General features: G+C 39.1%; 1 protein-coding gene and 1 long non-coding RNA gene across 11 annotated transcripts in view; one reads left to right on the top strand and one right to left on the bottom strand.

The window, feature by feature from the left end:
• Window positions 1-22,658, bottom strand: part of LOC128887444 (trehalase-like) — a 57,204-nt gene that overhangs the window by 18,379 nt on the left and 16,167 nt on the right. Inside the window, exon 1 of one of the 10 annotated variants that reach the window (XM_054143302.1) lies at window positions 21,925-22,405. The exons of 7 other annotated variants lie outside the window; for them this stretch is intronic. The gene's annotated coding sequence lies outside the window, so the exon portion shown is untranslated. Of the gene's footprint in view, window positions 1-329; window positions 544-6,921; window positions 7,337-21,924; window positions 22,406-22,658 lie in introns of those variants that run through there. 2 more of the 10 variants (XM_054143303.1, XM_054143304.1) reach the window with 2 other exon arrangements.
• Window positions 9,923-20,879, top strand: LOC128887454 (uncharacterized). Its single transcript, XR_008460046.1, has 2 exons — window positions 9,923-10,600; window positions 12,038-20,879. It is a non-coding gene; the product is annotated as an uncharacterized LOC128887454 (long non-coding RNA).

Raw genomic sequence — 22,658 nt, 5'->3', positions numbered from 1 at the left:
ATCATAAAAATCCTCGACAGCACAGGCGAGTCTACGTCAAATGCAATCTTTACGACCCTGCACAGTAGGTGCAAACATCTCACTACTGAGCGGTATAAAATGAGCAGAATTCTAAGCCAGATAAAAATTCTCTACAAACACACCAAAAAATAGGGTCTCCACTCACTATTTCTCTAAACGTAAAAACGTAAAACATATGCTTCCCTAATAACTGCTTATTCAGCTAACTTTTGAATGAAAAAACACGCTAATAAATAAACCTCTGCATCACTCTATCAGCCATCGTCCATTATTCTAATAAAATTTTGCCCATTTCTGTGAGAACTTACTGGCTAACACGAACAAATCCGATATCTTTTTAATTTCTTCCTCACTTAATAACCTCGCCGATGACAACGACACGCGTCTGACTAGTTGCACTCGATCGACTAACGAGCCAACAATTTCTTCTTTCACTTGGCGCGAATCGAGCAGCGGTCTGCCCGCGCAGACAGCCGGGGATAAACCGAAAATAAAGAGCAAAACACGAATGGTCGCGTGACGATCGTTTGTACGGACCGACAGGTTACGAATTTAATTCGACTGGTTGCGCAATCAATGCTTCTGAAAGCAGCGAGATCCGAGCTGATCGACGGAAATCGGGGATTACCAATCACCGTTCCATTTAACGGAAACGCGACAAAGGCTCGAAACGCATCCGCGTTTTCCAGGTTCACGGTCTATTCTGTTTTGGGAACCAATCGGATGGGTCCAAAGACCCCTGATCGAACCGATACGAACTGATTTCGTTACTTAAGAGGTCTTAATTATTATTCGAATTGAAATAAACCGTATTCGAATTGAAATAAACCGTATTCGAATTGAAATAAACCGAACGTTCGAATTGAAATAAAACGTAGACACTACAGAGAAACTGTTTTTCCTACACGACGCACTTGTGCACGGAACCCAAAGCGTTACGTACCTGTTTTCTTTGGAACTACGAGAGATAGCGACGGAATTCTTTTTTTTTTGCGATTTTTATTGGTCTGTTTTACAGCTCTTTTTATGGCTGATAAGGCACCAACTACGGACCCTGAAGGAGCTCCATTTTTTTATGATAGAATGTCAATATGAAATTCAGCGATTAAGATTGGGTGAAGACGTTTCCATTATTTATCTGGGGCTGTCTCTTAATGTAGATAAAAAGAATTCTGGATTTCTAAGATCCATTAAGGAAAGAGAAAATTATTTCTGCATTAACCACGATTAGTTCTTGTAACGTTCGTACCAATTTAAAGCTCAATCCCCTTGCCTCTATTACATTTTTATTTGATATTTTACCAACAACATAAAAAACTTACGCGCTGTTTCTAACCGAAATAATCGAATGAAACAACTACGTTATAAAAAGGTCACAGCACCATTGGAGATCATTATTTTCGCGCCGAATCTGACAGTTGCCATCAGAATTGTTGCGGTAGAGCGTTATTCGTGTTTGCTCCGATTTGAAAAATTGCGGATTGTAGGATTGACGTTTGCGAGCCTTTAAGAATGATCTCAACACGGTGACCGTGCAATATTGTACACGGTACCTGTAAAGTACACGCACGAAATCAGCCTGATAAAAATACCTACCCAAAAGCGATAGGACTGTTCGCGATTCGACATCTGGCACCGCTCGTGTACATCGAGTTATCTCTGGATCGACGTTCAAGCCTGATAAGATCGACTCGCGAGCCAGACTTCAATTCTCTTAACCCTTTGTTGCATAACGTTACCAATTGAGAACCCAAGGGAGAATTCGTTGGATTTTATTTAATTAGAATTACTTGTGTCCACTATTAATTCAACAGGTGTGTATGCCAATGTCTTTTTACCAGACTGAGAATATTTATGGAGGAAAAATAGCCTCTGGGTCTCGCATGTGCGCTTACGAATATAAGCTTTCTCCTCGAGGAGTCCACTGAAGTATATCTCAGGGCTACTTAAGAGAAAACAAATTTTATAATGTTTTTCCTCGTGAGTGAGTGCCTTTCTATTTTATTTATATAACGAATGGTTGTGTTTCTTTTTCTTAATTTCTTTTCCTTTTCTGTTATATTGTGATTGTTTCCCTTTCTCATAATTAATATCACGACTTAAGTCCACAGTTTACTGAATCCCCATATCGGACAAATTATAAACTTCCGTGGAGGTTTAAAGGAAAAAAAAAAAAAAATAGAACTTCCTTACGAGGTCTGTTGATTCTTCTTTATATTTTTGGAAATTTTTTCTCTACGGGTTCTTTCTTTTCTTTTACAATTCTAGCACGTTTCCTTTTTAGAATCTGTTTGTCCTGTAACCTGAAGATGACCGAAACGTTCGTTCGGGAAATAGCGTGCAAGGCATATTTTCCCATGGCTGATCTAGTACGCCTACTTAATCTAGTAATTCCAGAGATGGTCGGAACCCTAGGCTTCGTATAAATCTGAAGTTCGCCGATGTGATTGTCTCGTTTTCCTCTTTGGAAAATGTTCAAAAGAGGAAACGAGACAAACATATCGGCAAACGTCAGATTTATTCGAAGCCCAGGGTTTTGCCCATCTCTGAATAATAGTCACGTATTTAAATAATAATTCGTCCACAGAATCACACTTTTGGGTTTACCCGAAACTACCCTTTAATTCTGCGGTACCGTTGCAAATTGAAGAGAAGAAATTCTGCCACGGAATTTATTTCCACGTGTGTGTGTGTGTGTTTGTCGTTCGCGGTGTACTGGATATTTCAACGATATTATCAACAGATAAAATGTATACGCATTTCTACGTATACAAATAAAATAAAAGATTTGTATACGTAGTATACGGCTGATTATCCAGTGGTGGGGATAACCACGCGTGTCTTAGACAGTAAACAGCGTCTCCTTTACACCCCTATCCCAAAACAAACTACTTAAATCTAATTACACCTGATTATACTACCGATGTAATTTTTAATTTCTAAAAGGTTGAAACACGACACCCCTGTAGGTTCGTCGAATAAATGAACCAGGGAATGGTTTGCTTCGTGAATTTTATAAAAATACGCTAAAATTCGCGCAGTGGGGAGGTTTTATACCATGGAAGCGTTACAGTGGATAATATAGTGTTGCCAATTTGAACTCGACAATCGTCGAGATCTGTCACGGCGAGACGAGACGAGGAGAAGGTGCCGAGAGCTGGACGCAAATGGGACGCACCGAAAAAGACGTTCTATTCGCGGCTCTCAATGGGAGGCTGAGGTTTTGACGCAATGGTCGTTTAAAAATAGCAACCCCGCAACGAGACGCGAATCAACGCACGTACACGACCCGCCACCCATCTCAAACTGTCGAACAGAAGCGTTCACCGATTCCAGCTAACTCCGAAACACTGTGCAGTGATCCCACGTGGACGAAATATTGTGCGAATAATCAAGGAAATCAAGGCACGGTAATTTCTTCGCGAGAACCGTTCAATTGCACAGTTAATAGTTAATCATGAGTAGACAGCGGATCTTTATGCATTTATAGGAAATTTAAATGTCCAAGAAACCATGAAATGCAAACAATATGCGAGAATGTGAAAAAGATTGAAAATAAAGTTCATGTTATGATACTTGCAGAATAAAATAAATTCCTATTTAGGTTCAATTTTTGTAGGCACGTTCGCGAGAAGATTTTATTTTGCATAAAGATCCCCAGTCTAATCATAAGTTAAATTCCAATTTCTATTCGACGAATAATACAAATGGGCAATTAGTACTCATTATTCGCGAACGTGAATGAAACGAGAACAAGTTTACGAGGACAGTTTGTACCATAATGAGAGCACAGCTGAGGAGCGACAAGGGCAAAAGTCTTTATCATCGATTGCCTACGTAACGAGCACTTGTCTTATTTCTGATGGAAATTGTCGGTATCGGACTTGATGTGATCGATAGACGCGTGTCACAATAAGCTTCGAACGGCTTGCAACGATTCCATTCAATGGAACGAATTTTCTGGCCTAAATGCGTCGATGATATTTAAACTAATAGACAATTTCTCATGCATCGACTGCAATTCTCCGAATGGATTAAAGCGATCAGAGGAATTTCCATCGACTACAAACATAAATTCAGAGAGAGCCTGTTGCGAGGAATGATTCGTCAGATTTATTGCACTCGCGGATTCATTGAAATTTCAAGGTCCGATGAAGCAATTTCTACGTCGCGATACTCTAGAAATTAGAAATTGGTTAAATGGAAAGAGCAATTAGGATCCCTACATTTAAATAAAATAAGTATGCATGTTTTCGTGATCCCTCTGATTCGGTGATATTTACTATTTTTGATTCAAGAAGCAGCATCACTTTGTTGCATCCCAGATCTTCGTCTGGTCTTATTGTTCGATGCAATGTTAGTAATCGTTTGCACAGTCTGTTCAAACTGTTATGCGCTAATAAAGTGCCGATTAGTTGGGACCTGTTCCTAGAAACTAGATAAGCAGTAGCTCCTCGTAACGACGATACTCCGTAGAAGAAACTCCCGTTTAACACTTTCGCTGCGAACGAAAATAAGTAGCCGTTCGTTGGCAACTGCAATTATGATATTTTTTTTAATGAAAAATTTCTTACAAATGTTCTAATATGATTATTTCGAAAAACATATATTTGTGGTAATTTATTTTATATATAATATGATTGCCGAACAAAAAAAAAAAAATAAAAACTGAAAAATAATAAAAACAACCATATATTTTCAATTGGACGCACATGTGCGTCATCCGCAGCGAAAGTGTTAATCTCTTAACACTTTATTTACCGGGAATCTATTTATAGGCTTTTTAATTCCAGAATATAGTTATTCGAATATATTTACTGTGTTGGTAGTTGTCTACTTACAATATTCAGTGTTTGGAAACAGACTTGGCTTTCGATGTGCCTAACAACAGTATGGAGGAATTATTGTCAGCCTAGATTGGCATATGCTACTGTAGAAAATTCTTTCTTTTTTTTCTTTTTTTAATTAAAGGTTGTTTCTAAATAGCTCGGTAGATAAAGTATTAAGAATATCATGAATCTTGAACATATCATCTCCAGTAATTCCACAAGCAACTATTAAGAAGCTGCCAATCCAATCGAATAAACGTCACGAGTGAATCACCGATCGGTAATTTTTATTTCTGCTCATCATCCATCCCATCTCTGCCCCCTTCTCAACGGAGAATACCTGGAATTATTGAATCAGGTGCGAACCAGTCGTTCGCGTAGAAACAGCGAAAAACAAATAGCTCAATCTGCAGTGGAAAAAAAAAAATTGAGAAAGAGGCAATCGAGATCGCGATGAAAGTGAGAATGGAGCTAATCCTTGGTGTGCGCAAGAGCTCGTCTCGTTTCCGTGATAAAACGGCAACGTTATCGCGTCGTTAAGAGCTGGATCGCATCCGTACCTCGTCTCCATCGAGAAGAAACATCAAATTGTGCTGTCTATTTCTGTCGTTAAACGACACCGATTCACGTACGCTCGCGTCGTGAACCACGCGGACGACACGTGCGCCTATTCACCTTCCTCGACTCGCTCGCCTGGGAAATCTTTCTCCTCGATCGTTTCTTCTTTGTCTCACGAGCGATCGATAACGAGGAGACGCTCTTAATTGTACTTCTGAGTCGCTAACTGAGGTAGAAGAGCGATAGAAATTGACTATTAAAAGTTGGCTTGTGTCACTGGAGAAAGATCGAAAGTTGGTGTAGTTTTTTTCTCTATTTCTTAACACTTTATCTACCGGGATATTTAGAAACAGTCTTTAATTAAAAAAAGAAGAATTTTCTACAGTAGTAAATCTAGGCTGACAATAATTGCTTCATATTGTTAATAGGTGCAGTGAAAGCAAAGTCAGTTCCCAAAAACTGAACATTGTAAATAGACAATCATCGACAGAGTAAATAAATTCGATTAACTAAATACTGAAATTAAAAAGACTATTTGTGTTCCTCGCCATGGGGCGGCGCGGTGGTACACGCCATCTGATAGACACGCGATCGTGAGCCACTGCTGGTACATGCCGCCCAATGAGCATATAAGCGCGAGCCGCCAACGGTACACGCCGGCGTGAACGTGTTAAATCCATGCTAAGTTCGCCATAAGAAGGAACAGAACTAATTTCTACGCCTAGTAAATGTAATAGAAAATGTAACATGTATCCAGAAAAGGAGGAATACGATCGACTATTGTATACCTTCACTTTCCAAAAGTTTCAAAATTCGAAAATTCACTTTCCTTCTGTATTTGTTACAACTGGCTTTTTAATTTGATGTCTGCCGTTCGCGTACAAGAGAAAGAGGCACATTAAAGCGACGTCATCCGCGATTCTCCGTTTCGAGGAAAGTAGAAACCAAAGACGCTCTGACGCAGCTACGATCCAGCTGATCGTTCCGAGTGTCGTAACAGTGACCCATTATCCTGTATCCCGTAATTTACTCGGTTAACATTCCAACAGTCGCTCTCACACATGAATGATTTTACTTTTTCGAACGCCAAGTCATCGTCCACTCGACTTATGTCACCTCCGCGCAGACTTGCGTCTTGCGTCGTATATCGAGAATGATATTTACGTCTTCCTAGCGAGAATAGCCCTGAGGTACCCTCGCACGCGAAAGAGAAACGAATCTAAAGAAGTTCGGTTCGGTTTCTACTAAATCTAGCTTCGTATTTATATACGAATATCGTTTCCTAGGGCTACAATATCGGCAAGAAATTTTCTAAAGTCAAGCATGAATTTATTATTACACTTTTACCACGTTTGATAATCAATTTTCAATTCTACTTTATCACCTATCATTCGAACATCACGTTGCAACAGAAAATCGTTAAAAAGTATCGAGAATCCACAACTGGTGGAGTACAACAATACCAGTGCACGATCAGCTGACCAATATCCTTCCCGATGGGTGGTTTACTTACGGCTCGGCCTTCTATCCCACTTGGGAGCCTAGCGCCTGGCGCGAAACTCCCTCCGGCGCCTGTGAATAGCGCCAAGAGTCACCAGGCGACAGTCAATCGCCTCCAGAATCACGATCCGTCGAGGATCAACCGATATATCGAAGCTATCGATGTCAGTGGTCAGACCAGTTGTGGCACGATTGTCTCTCGAGTTGCCAATCGCGCCGTGTTTTCTTTAAGGAAATAATGGAGAGGAACAGCGACGAGGAACGTTATGGATCGACGCCAGTGGGTAGTAGCTCGTGGATAGGTAGAAAATGGGCAGGGAAAAGAAATTTTGGCATTCGAATGGAAAAGGTAAATGTGTTTACGTGTGCGCACGACGCACATGTGCACGGCGAGAGTTACGGCTTGCGACTAAGTTGGCGTGGAGGCACGCGGCCGCTTTATGAGCGCGATTAAACGAGCGCGAAGAATACGGGAGTCGAGCCCCCGGAATCGCGAGCTCTGATTGGTCGACGAAGGGCCGCTGAACCTCTCCGTTGGTCCCTGGCCGATACACGCCCTCGGACAGACTCGACGACGCGCCATTCGGTGCCCGCGCGTCGCGGTGGAAGGACCCAACGTGACGCCACTCATATCTCACGCTGATTACGTGTTTTCGTATGCAGAAATAACACAGATATTCGAAGATTGGGACCATTAAAGGTGGAGTCCGGTTCAGAATGCTAGAAATGAAACACTTTTTCAGGAACTAAAAAAAGAACGTAACTTTGGTGGGTCTACAAAAGTGTCCATGTATAGTCGTTTGCTGGTCGGTTGGCGCGCGATCTAGATGGGTATATACTGTCGTTGGAAGGGATCTTGCGAGGTCGTAAAGTCGGTCGGACATCGATCTTTACAACTTAAGGAAGTATCCTGAATTAGGAGGTCTAAAAAAAGCGGTTCTTCGTGAATTTTTTTAGGATGGAAAAAAATAATTAATTCTATCGAACTTTTTATCCTATTTTCATACATGTTTGAGTAGTCTGTACAAATTTTTTCAACAAGAAATATTCAAATTGAGTCGACTGTGACGCACATTTGTAGGGCACCTCATAAATTAACTCAGAAAAACCCACAAAATTGATGAAATGTGAAATTACTGCAAGTTTGAAGAAAATCACTTTAACTTGTTAAAAATGTTGTTTAAAATCTTTATTGTATGAATTTTCTTAGTTCGCATAGAAGAAAAATGTATGAAAATGAAAATTTCTTTCGGTTCTTTTGTGTTAAACCAAAATTACGACTTGCATCTTTCCCGCCGGTAGGAGATTTTAATTGTGAGGTGGTCTACGAATGTGCGTCGCAGTCGACTTAATTTGAATATTTCTTGTTAACAAAATTTGTACAGACTACTCAAATATGTATGAAAATAGGATAAAAAGTACGATAGAATTAATAATTTGTTTTCCATCCTAAACAAATTTACGCAAAACCGTTTTTCTTTTAGACCTGCTAATTCAGGATATCCCTTTAATGGTGCGCAGGAGCCAGAGCCAAACTTCGTGTTAACTTCAGTGACAATTGCGGAAAAAGTAGGAAACTGCGGGACAAGGACAGAGAGGGTGATACAACAATTGCAGTAGAGACGAGGACAGGGCGATTAGGCTAGCATGATCTTTTGTCCAGAATATTGAAGCAAAGAAGCAATATTTTCTAATAATTCTGGTTTGAATATATTCGTTACACATTGCCGGATGCGACTCCAAGGCCTGATTTTGCAATTTCGGCGTTAAAACTTTATAAACAATAAAATGAAGATAGCAAACGTACTTTTGAACATTTTCCAAAGAAAGAAACGTGACAAACACATCGGTAAGCTTCAGATTTATTCGAAGCCTAGGATTTCGCTCATCTCTGCTTTCCAGGTATAAGTTTATATTGAAACAAATTATTTGATGTCATGAAAATATCCAATGAAAGAGTTTCCAAGTTTTATAAAGATACTTAAGAGCTAAAGGTCTCTAAAAGCTACAAGTTCTTAGATCTTTGATACATTATCGAAGATCCTTAATGCATTATTTTTTAAAAATTGCGAAGGTGGAGGACAATGAACAAGATGCAATGAAATGAAGTTCGACCAGCGAGGATTTGTTTTCACAGCTGCCGCTCTACACGGCGAGTCATTCGAGCCGAAGAAACACAAACAGTGGTAGAGACCTGATCGCGAATCCGAGCAATGGTATCGACAAGTGAGGCATTGCTATGCTAGGATTGTTGCGATTTTATAATCGAGTTGTATGGACACTCCTATTATTGTTTCAGTACGAGTAATTGGACCGTTATTCGCGCCTTGAATTAAAAAAGAACGTTTCTTGTGAAGTAACACCAGTAATGTTTCGTTAGATTAAAAATCAATCTTTAGCTATTACTTAGTCTTGTATGCAATGTGTGTAATAAAAACGCTCAACGCTAGACTCCATACTAGTTATACATGCACGAAATGGCAGAATTCTTTCTGTCCTTTCTTTTGAAGTAAAATAAATGATTGTGGAGAGCCAGTCGCGCGACACGTGTGTCTTGGTGTCTTCGAGTGACTTTGACTTTGATCGTCGGAGAGCTGTTCTCGTCGCGATTTTCGTCTAGGGAAAAAGTAGGGCGCGCGTCACGGTCCGATGGAGGTGTGGACACGAAAGCATACTCGCTTCAAGGTCTGCAGACTGCAGACAAAAATGCTCCACGTTGCTCGCTTGTGTCACTTTCGGTTTCCGATCGTTGCCATTATGGAACAAAAGGAATATAGGTGCTTGAGACTAAAGAGACAGTCTACAGAGGTTCAATTATTAAACTGGTGCGTTTCAGAACTTCGCATTGAAGGGAATGGACCACAACAGGTGGATAGGGATTTTTAATTTCCTCCCTTGATGATGAAATTCTCTACCTCTTCACGTAATTACTAATTATCTTTGGGAATCGTTCGTACGTGTATTCTCTTTTTTTCGCTTTGTATTACCTGTCCCATCCATAACAATAATGATTAAGGTAACCGCGAAAGCAACTTCGACGAAACAGCAACCAATCAACTAAAAGCGAAATATGGTTCCCGGAATCGTTTGCATTGGCCATTCGTTAAAAAGGTTTCTCTCGAGCACGGCTGGGGAGTCATAACTTTGCGATTGTTTTGTAATTACTTCTGCAATTGCACGCCGTAAACTACATTTTTTGAATTGTGAACATTCAGGGCCAATCGTGTCCGATTATTCATTGAACAAAAATGATAGATAATTAATTATCAATCATTAGACTGCTATCCTCGGACGAATGTCAACAACCGCGGTCTAGTAATTAATTATCCATTAATCCTCGTAATTGACTATATTTTATCCAACAGTGTCCAAGTCTTTCGCTCTTATCGCTTATCGCTTCTTTGACGCGAATTCGAAAACGTGACCGACGAGGACCTTGACAGGCGATGCACATTCCGCGAGCAACAAGTTGCATCCTCCTATCGGCACGTGACAACAGATAGAAATTCCATTTCGCATGTAAACGCACGAAAAAATGGCTCTATCAAAGTGTGGAATTAAACGTTTAATCGCACGCACTGCGCGTTCTATCAGAGAGAGTCTCTTCGTCACTGGCGATTAAGTGTTTCTGTGTGGTTCGTGACGGAGATGAGCATTTCTTAGATAAAAGTATTACTTAAACAACGAACCAGGTGAGAGATACCTACATCTTCGTTAAGAATTCGGATTTGCCACTCGTCATATTTATTCATAATTAGACTGTGAATTTTTACGTAAATTAATTTAACACGTTGACTCCCAGATAAATATTCTTGAAAATTTCTGCTACAATTAAATATTATTTAGAATATTGGAGACTACATAATCAAACGTTTATAGTGGTATTTATTTTTGTAACTTCATCAAAATTCATGAATTTCATTCAAATTCATTTCCTTTTATGCCTGACTTTTAAAATTAATTTTTTTACTTCTTCAGTGAAAAGCACTGTCACCCATACATGGGTGACGTGGCGATCAACGTGTTAATAAAATGATGGATCAATTTTTTAAATTTAAAGTACAGGTATAAATGATTGAATACAAGGGCGTAGAATTAATTTCTACGCCTCGTATATTATCGTTGAATTTTTATACAGTCTGTCTCACAAGAGCGTGTCGGATATTTTTTTTTGTAGATATTTATATATTTGTACAAAGTTTTATATGGATCCTACACCTAAAACACTGATACGCATTTACCTAGTAAGGTCTCCAGTATCCCCCATTAGCAATTATAGCTTGACACCGTCTCGGCATGCTCTCTACTAATTTGTCAAAAATTATCTAGCGTAGACTCACGAAAGTAGTGATTGCGATTGGAGCAGTACAGTGTAGAGTGATGAATCTTCATTTTAGGCTTGGTGTCCTATTAGACATGCTTGGTGTCCTATTAAACATGTTTGGTCTGTCCGTGAATAAAGAATAATACAAAGAAGTGTGAAATACCCCACAAAAGTGCATGTTTGGGGTTGCTATGTCGCAAGAGGTTTCGGGACTTTATGTATCTTCACTCACAATCTGAATGCGCAAACAATGCTGAAATTATATTGAAAGGAGCTTCTCACATCCATGAAATGTTGGTTCAATCAAACCAAAGACCAGTGGATATTGCAAGAAGACCAGTGGATATTACAAGAAGACCAGTGGATATTGCAAGAATACAACGACCCTAAACATCGAAGTCGCGTCTATAAAAGATGGAAAGAGGAAAACGTTATCATCGTACTATGGTGATAACGATGGTATAACGTATGGTTCATAATGAAGTACAAACTAAGAGGACGGTGTATCACCAAAATAAGAGCAATTGTACATCATATTCGAAAGATATGGAGATCGTTTCCAGCATCTTACCCCGAAAAATGAATAGAAAGCATGCCGAGACGGTGCCAAGCTATAATTGCTAATGGAGGAGATTGGATACCTTATAAAATTTTGTACAAATATATAAACATTCACAGAAATATAACCGACACGCTCTTATGAAACAGACTGTATACTCTTGTATTTGTGCACATTTTCATAGATTTCCTCCACCTTTTTTTTTTTATTGTAAATGCATAAATATTCACAATCTATTCGATGCAGTATTAATAGGAGAGGGTACGAGGAACCCGGATTTAAATTTCTACCCAGTGGAACGTTCCAAGTTGAGAAGTAAACAACGATCAAGGAAGAGGTTGAGAGACGACGAAGACGCGCCCGGATGAGATTCGTGCGGGGGAGGGCGCTGGAATTAAAATCGTAAACGTCAGAAACTATTCAGCATACGGTCTCTGAATACCCGCGATCCCTCTGCACCGACCTATTTCCAACTAAAAATAGCCAATAGAATGATTGTGGCCGAAGCAACTCGTCCATTCGACCACGGAGCGTGGCGATTAAACGCGAAAATCACCTTGCGCCCAATTGCCGGCCTCCTCCGGTCTTCCTTTCAATTCCCTCGCCTTTCTTTATCCCGCTACGCGCTCGCCTTCCGTTTCGAAAGCACCGACCGTTTTGATACTCGCGATACAGCAGAACTCCAGCTACACGATCGTTACATTTCTATCGATCAGGATTTCGTATCGCGTAAATTAATGACTAATACCCATTCCTATCTTCGTCACTTATCGGGCGCGTTCTTTGCAGTCCACGACAGTTCGAGGTGGAAGGCCGCGATAACAAGGCGCGATAATGGTTCTCATAATTGGCGAACGCGAAAATAGTCGAAGAGCGAATTATTTCGCCAGTCGCTTAATGAGCAGCTATTAGATAATTTCGGAACGCGCGTTTTATACGAACGACGGCGACCCAGCTGCGCACCTGCGGCAAGTGCATGGGAAACCGACGGAAGACAATCGAAAAAGACGCGGGAGGGTAAACAGTAAGTAACTCGTTCCTTATTCAACCGACCAGAACCGCAGTCGTTTGTTTTCTCGCATCTCGAGTAAAACCGGGAAACGAGCTGTCAGTGGCTCGTCTGAGTAAAACAAACAGCGAATTGCAATTGACGGACAGTGACAAGTCGGTAACTGGCTTTTCGAGAATTGGCGTGCGCAACAAATCAAGTCGAGTCGACGAGGAAGAAACAGGTAGCTATATCGACGCGATTACGCAATTCCGTCTCAGGGTACTCGTTGAGCGCATCTCGCCGATACTCAGATATCGAGGATTCGGTTCGATAATTCTACTACAATTCTTTTTTTTTTTTCCACGCGAGGAACCACCTCTTACCTAACAGACAGCATCGATGAAAACAGGATTCGTCTCGGTCCCGCGCCTATGTCACCTGTAATCACCTAGAACCATCTACGATCGTAACTTAAGAAAATAAAAAAAAAAAAAAGCAACGAGTAGGTTAAGATACATACAGTATTACAGAAGTACAATTAGAATAAAAACAGAAACCAATATGAAGACTGAGGATTGTTAGGTTGTAAGGAAAAAATATATATCTTCTAAAAAGATTCTATTTTCTTTTGTCTGTTATACAATAAAATATATATATATATAAAATAGACGAGTTACTATTCCTATATAAAGTTTATTAACATACTAGAATAAAGAGTATGACAACCTCGACTTACAAATTAAAGAGTTTATTGTTATGCCTTTCTTTATTGCGATTAGTTATAAGAAGGATAGCCAGTAAGAATAGAGACTAAGAAGCATTAATGTAAAACGTTTAGAAGAGGAAATATAAAAAGAGAGCAGCACATAGGAGTGCAAAGTACTACTCCGAATGTACGCACTTTAATTTAATAAACAAGCAAAGAAACAAGTCAGTGCTGCCATCTCCCAACACAAAAAGATACAAAGACGTCGGTAACTCAGAATGCGACTTGCTAGATAAGGAAGGCCACTGTTCGGACGATCGTCGATAATGTAAACATCCTGTGTCGATGTAAAAAATCATAATGTTCGCATTAATTGATTCAAACCAATTGATTTTTAAACTACCTCGACTTCGAAGTTGCACATTCCGATTCAACGACCGAATACGAACACAAACAGGCCCCGAACTGTCTCTCGATGACTCTTCAGTCCTCAATTGGACCAAGGGACGCATCATTGCGTGCATCCGGACACGTATACCGAAATCTTTTTCCAGGTTGCGCGATACGAGCTGAACTCAGGATTAAAAGGAAACGCTACGTCAAAACCAATGTGATGCACGTGACGCAACAACTTTCATCACATGCCCATGAACGATTCGTCGAAAAGTTGTGGCGACGTGAGACTCTGCTATCGACACATGTAAATTCCAATCGATCATTCTATGTGTTTTATTCAACACCCCAGCCGAAGATCGATTAATTCTATTCAACGGCGATTTATGCGTTTCGTCGATAAAAATTAAACTAGGGTGAAAATGTCGATCGAGTACGTATTAATTAATATATCAATTTTTACAACCGTTAACGCTCCTTCGAAGTCGAAAAAGATTATCCACAAATGTTTTTCATTGTTTTCTAATCACCAGTAAGTATCCCTGTATCTCTTTGTCCTCAAAAGTGTATCAACCGAGTGTATCAATTCGAAGTCGTTGGTTCAAGGAGTTTGGACGCTTCTGCGACTTTCATTGTATCAAATTTGTTGGCGGCGAGACGCGTATCGAAATTTCCTCCGGGTTCGAGAATATCGAAGGTGATGGTGATACGCAGAATCACGAGACCGGCACGAGAGGTCGATGGTGGAAAATTTTTCGCGCAAATTGCGACTTGTTCAACGATAAACTTTAATCGCGATGACTCCGATATGTCCGGGGGCCGATTCGCCAGGAAAGAAACAAAATCGTCCAGCGCAATTGTGCAAGCCCAATTACTTAATTGTACGCGCTGACGTCGCGCGAGCGGCTCGGCCAATCAGAAGCTGCATAGCGAACGAACCCCTCGCGAAAATCGACGGAATGCGTATCGCCGCGATCCTCTTTAACGACGTTATCCGCGATTTCAATCATGCCGTTGCATGGAGGCCTGATGACGTTTCACTTTGCGCAATCGAGACACGTGTCGACGTCAGAAGCCTGAATAATGCTTAATTAAAAAGTTTTTTTTTTTTTTTAAATTGTACGAGTATATTCATACTTCGTTTCCATATTATTTCAGGCGATACTGTATAATTTAACTAGTTTTTAGTACGTCGAAAGTCACACTAGCGACGAAGTAATGAAAAGAGGGATCGATGTCAATTTATGCAGAAGCTGCATGTATTTAAATCACTCGTGATTACGTGTAGCAAACAATGAACGTTGCATCATACGCGCGATTGTGATTTTATAACATAATAGCTTCTTCCTATCAATTGTAAACGACGTCATCATTTTGTCACATTTTATGAAAAGGTTATAAATTGTTAATTTCTACTTATCTTAAATGTTCGCAACCTTCGTTATGCTTATTCGTAGACTTCAGTGGAATAATTTCATTGGAAAAAATCTAAGCTAACTTCATTTATCAGTTATTTATTTTATCTATCGACATAAATTTTCTACTCAAGATAAAATAATTTCTTATTATTCGATATAGTACGTGTGTACAGGCTTGTGGAATTATCCTGTATCAATGTACAGTGGTGCGAGTAATTCTAGGTTCAAATTAAAAATATTAAGCATTTACCGTTGAACCTAGAATTATTCGTACCCATTGGGTTTCCATCTCAATTTAATATTTCAGTTCGTAGACCTTCGCAACCTTAGAGTGAACGAAATGTCCTGATGATTTCTGAGAATTATTGCTTGTCCGCGCCAAGAAAAACAATTTTATTAAAGAAGACAACGTTACATTCAAACGACGATTGAAAGACGCATTGAAATCTAGGCCAACGACGGGACAAAATAAAGTCGGCGCTGCCAAGATTTACGCGAATATCTCAAATGCTGGCGGTCGAGGTTCCCACCTTCGTGACGTTTCACACGCGCCAACGATTCGTCACCTGTTGGTACACGAACCTCAGCATCCCCGCCATTTTGGTCGTACCATCGCAATTAAAACCGAACAATTTACGAGCATTCGGTCGATTTTTCATCATCTCGATCCCCTCGATTTTATACGATTCTGTTTAGAAATTCCAAATGGCCGCAAGGCCTGCGCGTTGCTCAAGATGAATCGAACAGATTTCTTCGCGGTTCGATTTTCGAGTAATCTGAGATACCTGTATTACTTGAGTCTGATCTATTTATAAATTTTCTTAATCCAATTATTATCGAGGTTTGATAGCTCGATTAGCGAGTCGGACATGTTTGTTGTTGATAGGGGCAATAAACAAGAAAAATTAGACAAGTATGAATTATTAATCGACGATTATACGGTTAAAATAATAGTATTTTGATATATCAAACATATCCTAATAATCGTTTACAAAATAATTAAAAATTCATACTCAACGAAGAAATTTTTCCATTAATTGCTCTTATCGTCGAAGAAATATTTCCACTCACTTATCAATCTTTTTTATTACATTAATTATCTCATTTTTTGTCATCTCTAGCATTTCTGTGTCAATCTAGGTTAGATTATTAATGGTAGCTCGATTCCACCATTCACATCGACCTGTGTATGCCTTTTCCTCTCGTATGGTGTCACAAATTATTATCATCTATCCTTTAAACGCGCCATCGTAAAAAGACCAGTGAACCCATGATGACGAATCGCAATGCTCTGTGTCGATCCAAGTCTAATTTCAGCGACGAGCACTTGCCACCTGCCTGACTGCATCTCGGCGTTCCGTCTCTTGTGTGATTTATCGAGGCGTTATAATTGCTTTTCTATACGTGTACGCATTTGAGAAAGACGATCTTATAAATTTTCAGTCAACACGTGATTGTAATTTATAGGTACAACGAATGAACTTATAAATGTAACAAAATTACACAGGTTACGCTGTACACATATCTATTGGGCTGTCTGGAAAGTCCATGCCGATTTTTAGTAGGTGGTACAGGTCTGAATATATCGGAATGGCTGAAAACAAATAACATGTGTACATTCCTTAAGAGATGGAAAGGTTGTGGAACAAAATGGTACATATATAATTCAATAAATATACATGAAAATTCAAATATGCCTTTGAATTCTTCTTAAAAATAGGCACGAACTTTCCGGACAACCCAATGTATTCACAGATATATTAGGTGTACTGGAAAGTAACGTCGTTTGTGCAATTTTAAATAAACTCGTTTATCACTCATGAGTTCACTGATTTTTATCGACATGGCGTTGAAAATTGGCACACTAAATGGCAAAAGACTGTTGATAACGAAGTCGATTACATGATTGATTAAAAATAGAAATTTATTAAAAATTTATTTGAATTTAATGTAAAAGAAACGACATTACTTTCCAGTCTACCTAATATATATGCACAATTCAACTTGTACAATTTTGTTATATTTACAAATTTAGTTTTTACAATTATAAATTACAAGCATGCATTATTCATATATGTGCATATACATACGCACGCATAAATATTAATAAAACAAACGTACACGTACAAAGATCTATTTCTCTATTTCTCAGCAAAGTCATTTACAAGAGAAAAATAGATCCGTACAATACACATTATTTCGGATGATGTACCCAAAAACTTTTTGCGAGCCGAGGCTAATGAGAACTGCAAACGTCATACGCAGACACACGGTCTCGTCGTTCGTGACAGTACAAAGTCTCGAAACGCAGAGCGCAACGCGTCTAATTGCGTCACGAAAGCTAAAATAACTGGTGCGTTGCTAGACGATCGAAGTTTCGACACGCGGCAAATAATGTCCGCAGTCGAAACACGTGAGAAAGGGTAAAAGTGATAATTACACGATGCGTGACCTTTTGAACTTGCGCGCCATGTCGATGGTTGAACATCGAAAGCCACGAGAACGATACCGATTCGTTCGACGGAACCGTTCTTGGCGAATATCGTGCATTGCACACGTACAGATATTATTTGCAATTAAAATCGAATGTAGATAAACACACCTAGGTAAATATAGAGGTCAGCGCTTGAAATGTCTATGCGGAGTCTAATCAGTCGTATATCAGAGGTTGCAGCTAAAAAATCTCTTTAATTGCAGCAGCGTAGGGTAACATTTACAGAGAGTTGGCATTTTTATTTTCTCATAACCCCATCTATGATATCTCTATATGTATTAGGTTGTCCCAAAAGTTTCTTTCGCTTTATTAATAAGTAATACATGCACAATATTTTATGTTTTATGTTACATTACTAAATTGTGCACGATTCATTTTGCTCCATTACTGTTACAACACGAATATCTATGAAATTAGATTGTCTATGTATATAAACACGACCATAGAAAATAATTGAGCGCAACTCGCGAAAGAAACTTTCGGGACAACCTAATACTTTATGCTTGCACATCCAGAATTAAATAAACGCGAACGGAATAGAATGTTTACCGACGACGATAATATCGACTCAATTACGCAACAAACGTGACTCCGTGACTAATATCAACCGAACTTAACCTAATAACCTAGACAATGGTAACGTTCGAAGTTCGGCACTTATCGCCAATTATAGAGTCTAACCTTATTCAAGTGCACGGATCGATAAGAAGATCGTAGTCGGAGATCGGCAGTAATTTATTCGAATGACACACGGATACAAACTCGACGTAGAGATTTATTCGCGACGCTTTTTTTTTTTTTTTTCGTATAAAGTGTTAGCCAGATAAGCGTTTACTGCTTCAGCATGAAAGATAATACGATTATGTAATTCGGATTCGTAATTCTTATTGAACGAATAATGCATCGAAGTTATGAGAATCACTGTTCGTGGGATGTAAATTCAAATTGGAAACGTTTAATTATATTTAAATACGCAAATGTAAGTCGAGATAACGAGGCCAAAAGGGAGAAAATAATTTTTGAATGAACTGTATAATAGAAAAATGAAGAATGACACATGAAAAGTCGTTTAGTATCTTTTAATGGCCATTCAATGTTTTTCTTATTTCGACAGGAGTTTTGTTTATTTTTGATATCGTGACCTAAACTTGAATGAGAATGAGTACGAATGAGAACCGCTAACGATCGAGCCCCTTGGTCGACGACCGGTCGAACCAATCGCGAGTCCGCTGAGAACCGACGCCTACAAATTGCACCAATCAGAGCCACGGTTCTGCGAAGGCGCGTTCTACGTATCTGCTTTCTCTGAAGGACCAGCGCCTTTGATGACGTTTCATACGACCATGCAATCGTGCCAGGTAGCACGAATTTTATTATGAACCGTTCGTACACTGGTCACAATAAAATACATATTTGAGTTCGTTTGCGAGTTGAATGGAATACAGTATACAGGGTGTCACAAAAATGTTGTAACACCTTGAAAGAGGTGGTTCGGGAGGTGATTTGAAACAACTTTTTCCTTAGCGAAAATGTTGTCCGAGGCTTCGTTAAGGAGATATTAACGGAAAACACTGACCAATCAGAGCGCGCGTATACCGTTGGAGCGGCCGTGGTAGCGAAAGCTACGCGTTAGACGGCTGCGGCAATGTCTTTCGATTAGAGATCACGGTTTTGAACGGGTATTAAAATACACGGGTATATGGAACACGTGTACCGTGCATTAAGGGATTAAGAACACGGGTATTTTTAATACACGGGTACTCGAGTGTCGAAATACACGGATATCCAGGTACGTACACGTGCATCGAAATACACGAGTACGCATACATCGAATGATCTATTATTACCCGTGACTTGAATATTTATTTTAACTAGTAAATAAAGTTTTACAAATTACACTAAAAAATTTATTCTTTTATACTTATTCTTCTTATGTTTATATTTTTTTATTTATTTATTTTACTGCATATCAATTTTTTTCAAAATTAATAAGGATCATTATTTTAGAATAATATAGCAGTTTTACATAAAAGTTTGTATATAAAAATAATTGGATATCGTGCCCGTATAATACGATGTATGCGTGCCCGTGTCTTTCGATGGACGTATACGTACCTGGATATCCGCGCATTTCGATACCCAGGTATTCATGTATTAAGAATACACGGATTAAAACACGGATCCATTAATTACCCGTGTACCCGGGTATCTCGATACACGTGAAGTAGGGATCTCTACTTTCGATACACGTCGAGTAACTTGTTCCCGTACGAGCGCGGTCGCCTAGCGCATAGCCTTCGCTACCACAGCCGCTCCAACGGTATACGCGCGCCCTGATTGGTCGACGTTTTCCGTTAATATCTCCTCAACGAAGCCTCGAACAACATTTTTGCTAAAGAAAAAATTGTTTCAAATCACCTCCCGAACCACCCCTTTCAAGGTGTTACAACATTTTTGGAAACTCTGTGTATTTTGCAATCACCACAAGCATTACGTGGAATTATCCTGTATCAATGTACAGTGGTGCGAGTAATTCTAGGTTCAAATTTTAAATATTAAGCATTTACCTTTGAACCTTTGAATTATTCATACTCACTGGGTTTCCATCCCAATTACTGCATCTCATTTTGTTCAGAGAACATTTCTTAACTGTTTCGTTCGAGCCATTTGCAAAATTATAACGTATAATAGCTATTCTTTTAAACGAAAATTTTTAGGTGTCCCGATGATTTATTTTTATCTACTTAAACGCGTTATATCCCAATTATTTACGGTAAAATGCTTAAAACGAAAACCAGCATTGTCTGGATTAATGGGATATCGTTATTTAATGATTCAATGGGGAAGCCAGGAATGTTTGTTGAAGAACACGTTTTACAACGGCTAAACAAATCTAATAATATCATTTGGTCGACCCTCTAACTCATTTTAAAATCATTTCTGGCAACTTCTCAATTGTGACATTGCCATACTAAATGTACCCAACGTTACTTAAGACTACGCGAAATCTCATTCAAGTCAATATATGTTCCGTTCGTGGATTGATACCAGATTGGACAATTTAATAGTAAAAAAAAAAAAAATAATCTCAGCGATAAACATTAGTAATACGTCTGTACTGGACGCAAACCCGCATCAATCACAATACATAATACACCGCAGTATGAAACACTCCATGAAAATAATAATACCTCTCTTTAGTATATAGATATGCGTCAGTCATATATGAAAATACAATTGACGAAGAAAATAAATAAAATGCTAAAGAGAAAAAGTGACGACAACTGTTATCTGTAGACTAAAGGTCGAGTTTCAGTAATACGTTGTTATTAAATCTAACCCTGAAAATAGTTTTTCTGAAATATTCCATTCACAGAGACTGAATATAAAACTGAGACCTTTTACGGTGAAAAAATTATAAGTCTCAGTTAATTAAAACCACGATGCCAAACGATAGTTAGTTTTTACAAGTAAATCGAGGCAGGAATGTACAAAGAAATGTTTTTACAGTCCCTCGTCGTTAATGAGCAAACACTAGATACGACGTAAAATAAAAAAAAGTAAATAAAAACAAAAAAATAAAAAAAAAATGTATCTTTTTAGTGATTCATCCAACAGCAACGCAGCCACGTGCGAAACGATCAAACTCCACCGTTCAACGTCGAGCATTGATCGATGATACCTTATACTTTTGTTTAACACGTTGACCGCCAAACGAGAATTCTTAAAAATTTCTGCTAACATTAAATATTATTTAGACTACCGGAGTCTATGTAATCAAACATTTATTCTGGTATTTAGTTTTGTAACTACATAAAAATTCATGAATTTCATTTAAATTCATCTCCTGTGATGTCAACTTTCCAGAATTAATCTTTTTAGTTCTTGAGTGAAACCCACACATGGATGACATGGAAATCTACGTGTTAAATCAACAAGGAACATTACGTAAGTATGTTTAAAATAAATAAAATAGTATTGCTATGGTGCATCGTCGAGGAGGCGCGAGTTTGCGCGCGGCGGATAGTCGAAACACGTGTCCGCGTGTGGATCGTCGCGAACTTTCGGAAATATAAAGGTCACACGAACATTTTTTTCCTACGCACGTGTAAAAAAGAAAAGCCACCGTACCTTCGCCTAGTCCGTCGTCGATGAACCAGATGGAAGAGAGAGAAGGAATCGGTACACACTAAAGTCACTCGCACCCCCGTTACGGCACTGCTGATAAGAAGCTAATTCGATGACACCAGTCGTCTACGGGACGACTCCGCGCGCAAAATATCAATCGACCGAACAGCGTGTACTATTTAAACGTGTGTGTTTAACAATGACGAAACGAGTCGTCTTGTTGCAGAGAAACGAAAACGTGATCACGGTACTGCGTTGCGTATGTGACTGACCGAGAGTATCCGAGAGAACCTCCGCGGTTGAGAGAGGACACTCTCACTCCTTCTTTCTCCCCTCTCCACGCACTTGCCAAATCTCTCACTCTACCTGCGCGTTCTCTGTTCCTTCGATAGAGATACAGTGAGTGTAAAAAGTACTCGTACGGACAAGCATAGAGTGAAACTAGATACGTTTATTTTTAAATTTCCATGGATTGAATTCATTTCTTTGGATAAATTAGTTATTTCTTCGGCGGTAAAGGCAGAGTATTCTTTGTTAGGCGACGTTTCAAGGTTGGTCTGTACGTTTCGAATATTCAAGTGCTCCGATAAGCAACAATTTTTTTCCAGGGTCACACTTTACGAGCTTTCAAGGTTATCGGTATTTTTTTTTTTTTTAATGACACGATATACTTTCATTACCGCAATAACGTGACACGTTAAAAAGACGAATTCAACCGTGTTCAAATACTTTCTATG

The sequence above is a fragment of the Hylaeus anthracinus genome, unplaced genomic scaffold, assembly GCF_026225885.1.
Source record: "Hylaeus anthracinus isolate JK02 unplaced genomic scaffold, UHH_iyHylAnth1.0_haploid 11989, whole genome shotgun sequence".
NCBI lineage: Eukaryota > Metazoa > Arthropoda > Insecta > Hymenoptera > Colletidae > Hylaeus > Hylaeus anthracinus.
Note: the sequence above shows the minus strand (reverse complement) of the source record. Positions and strands in the feature narration are given on the sequence as shown.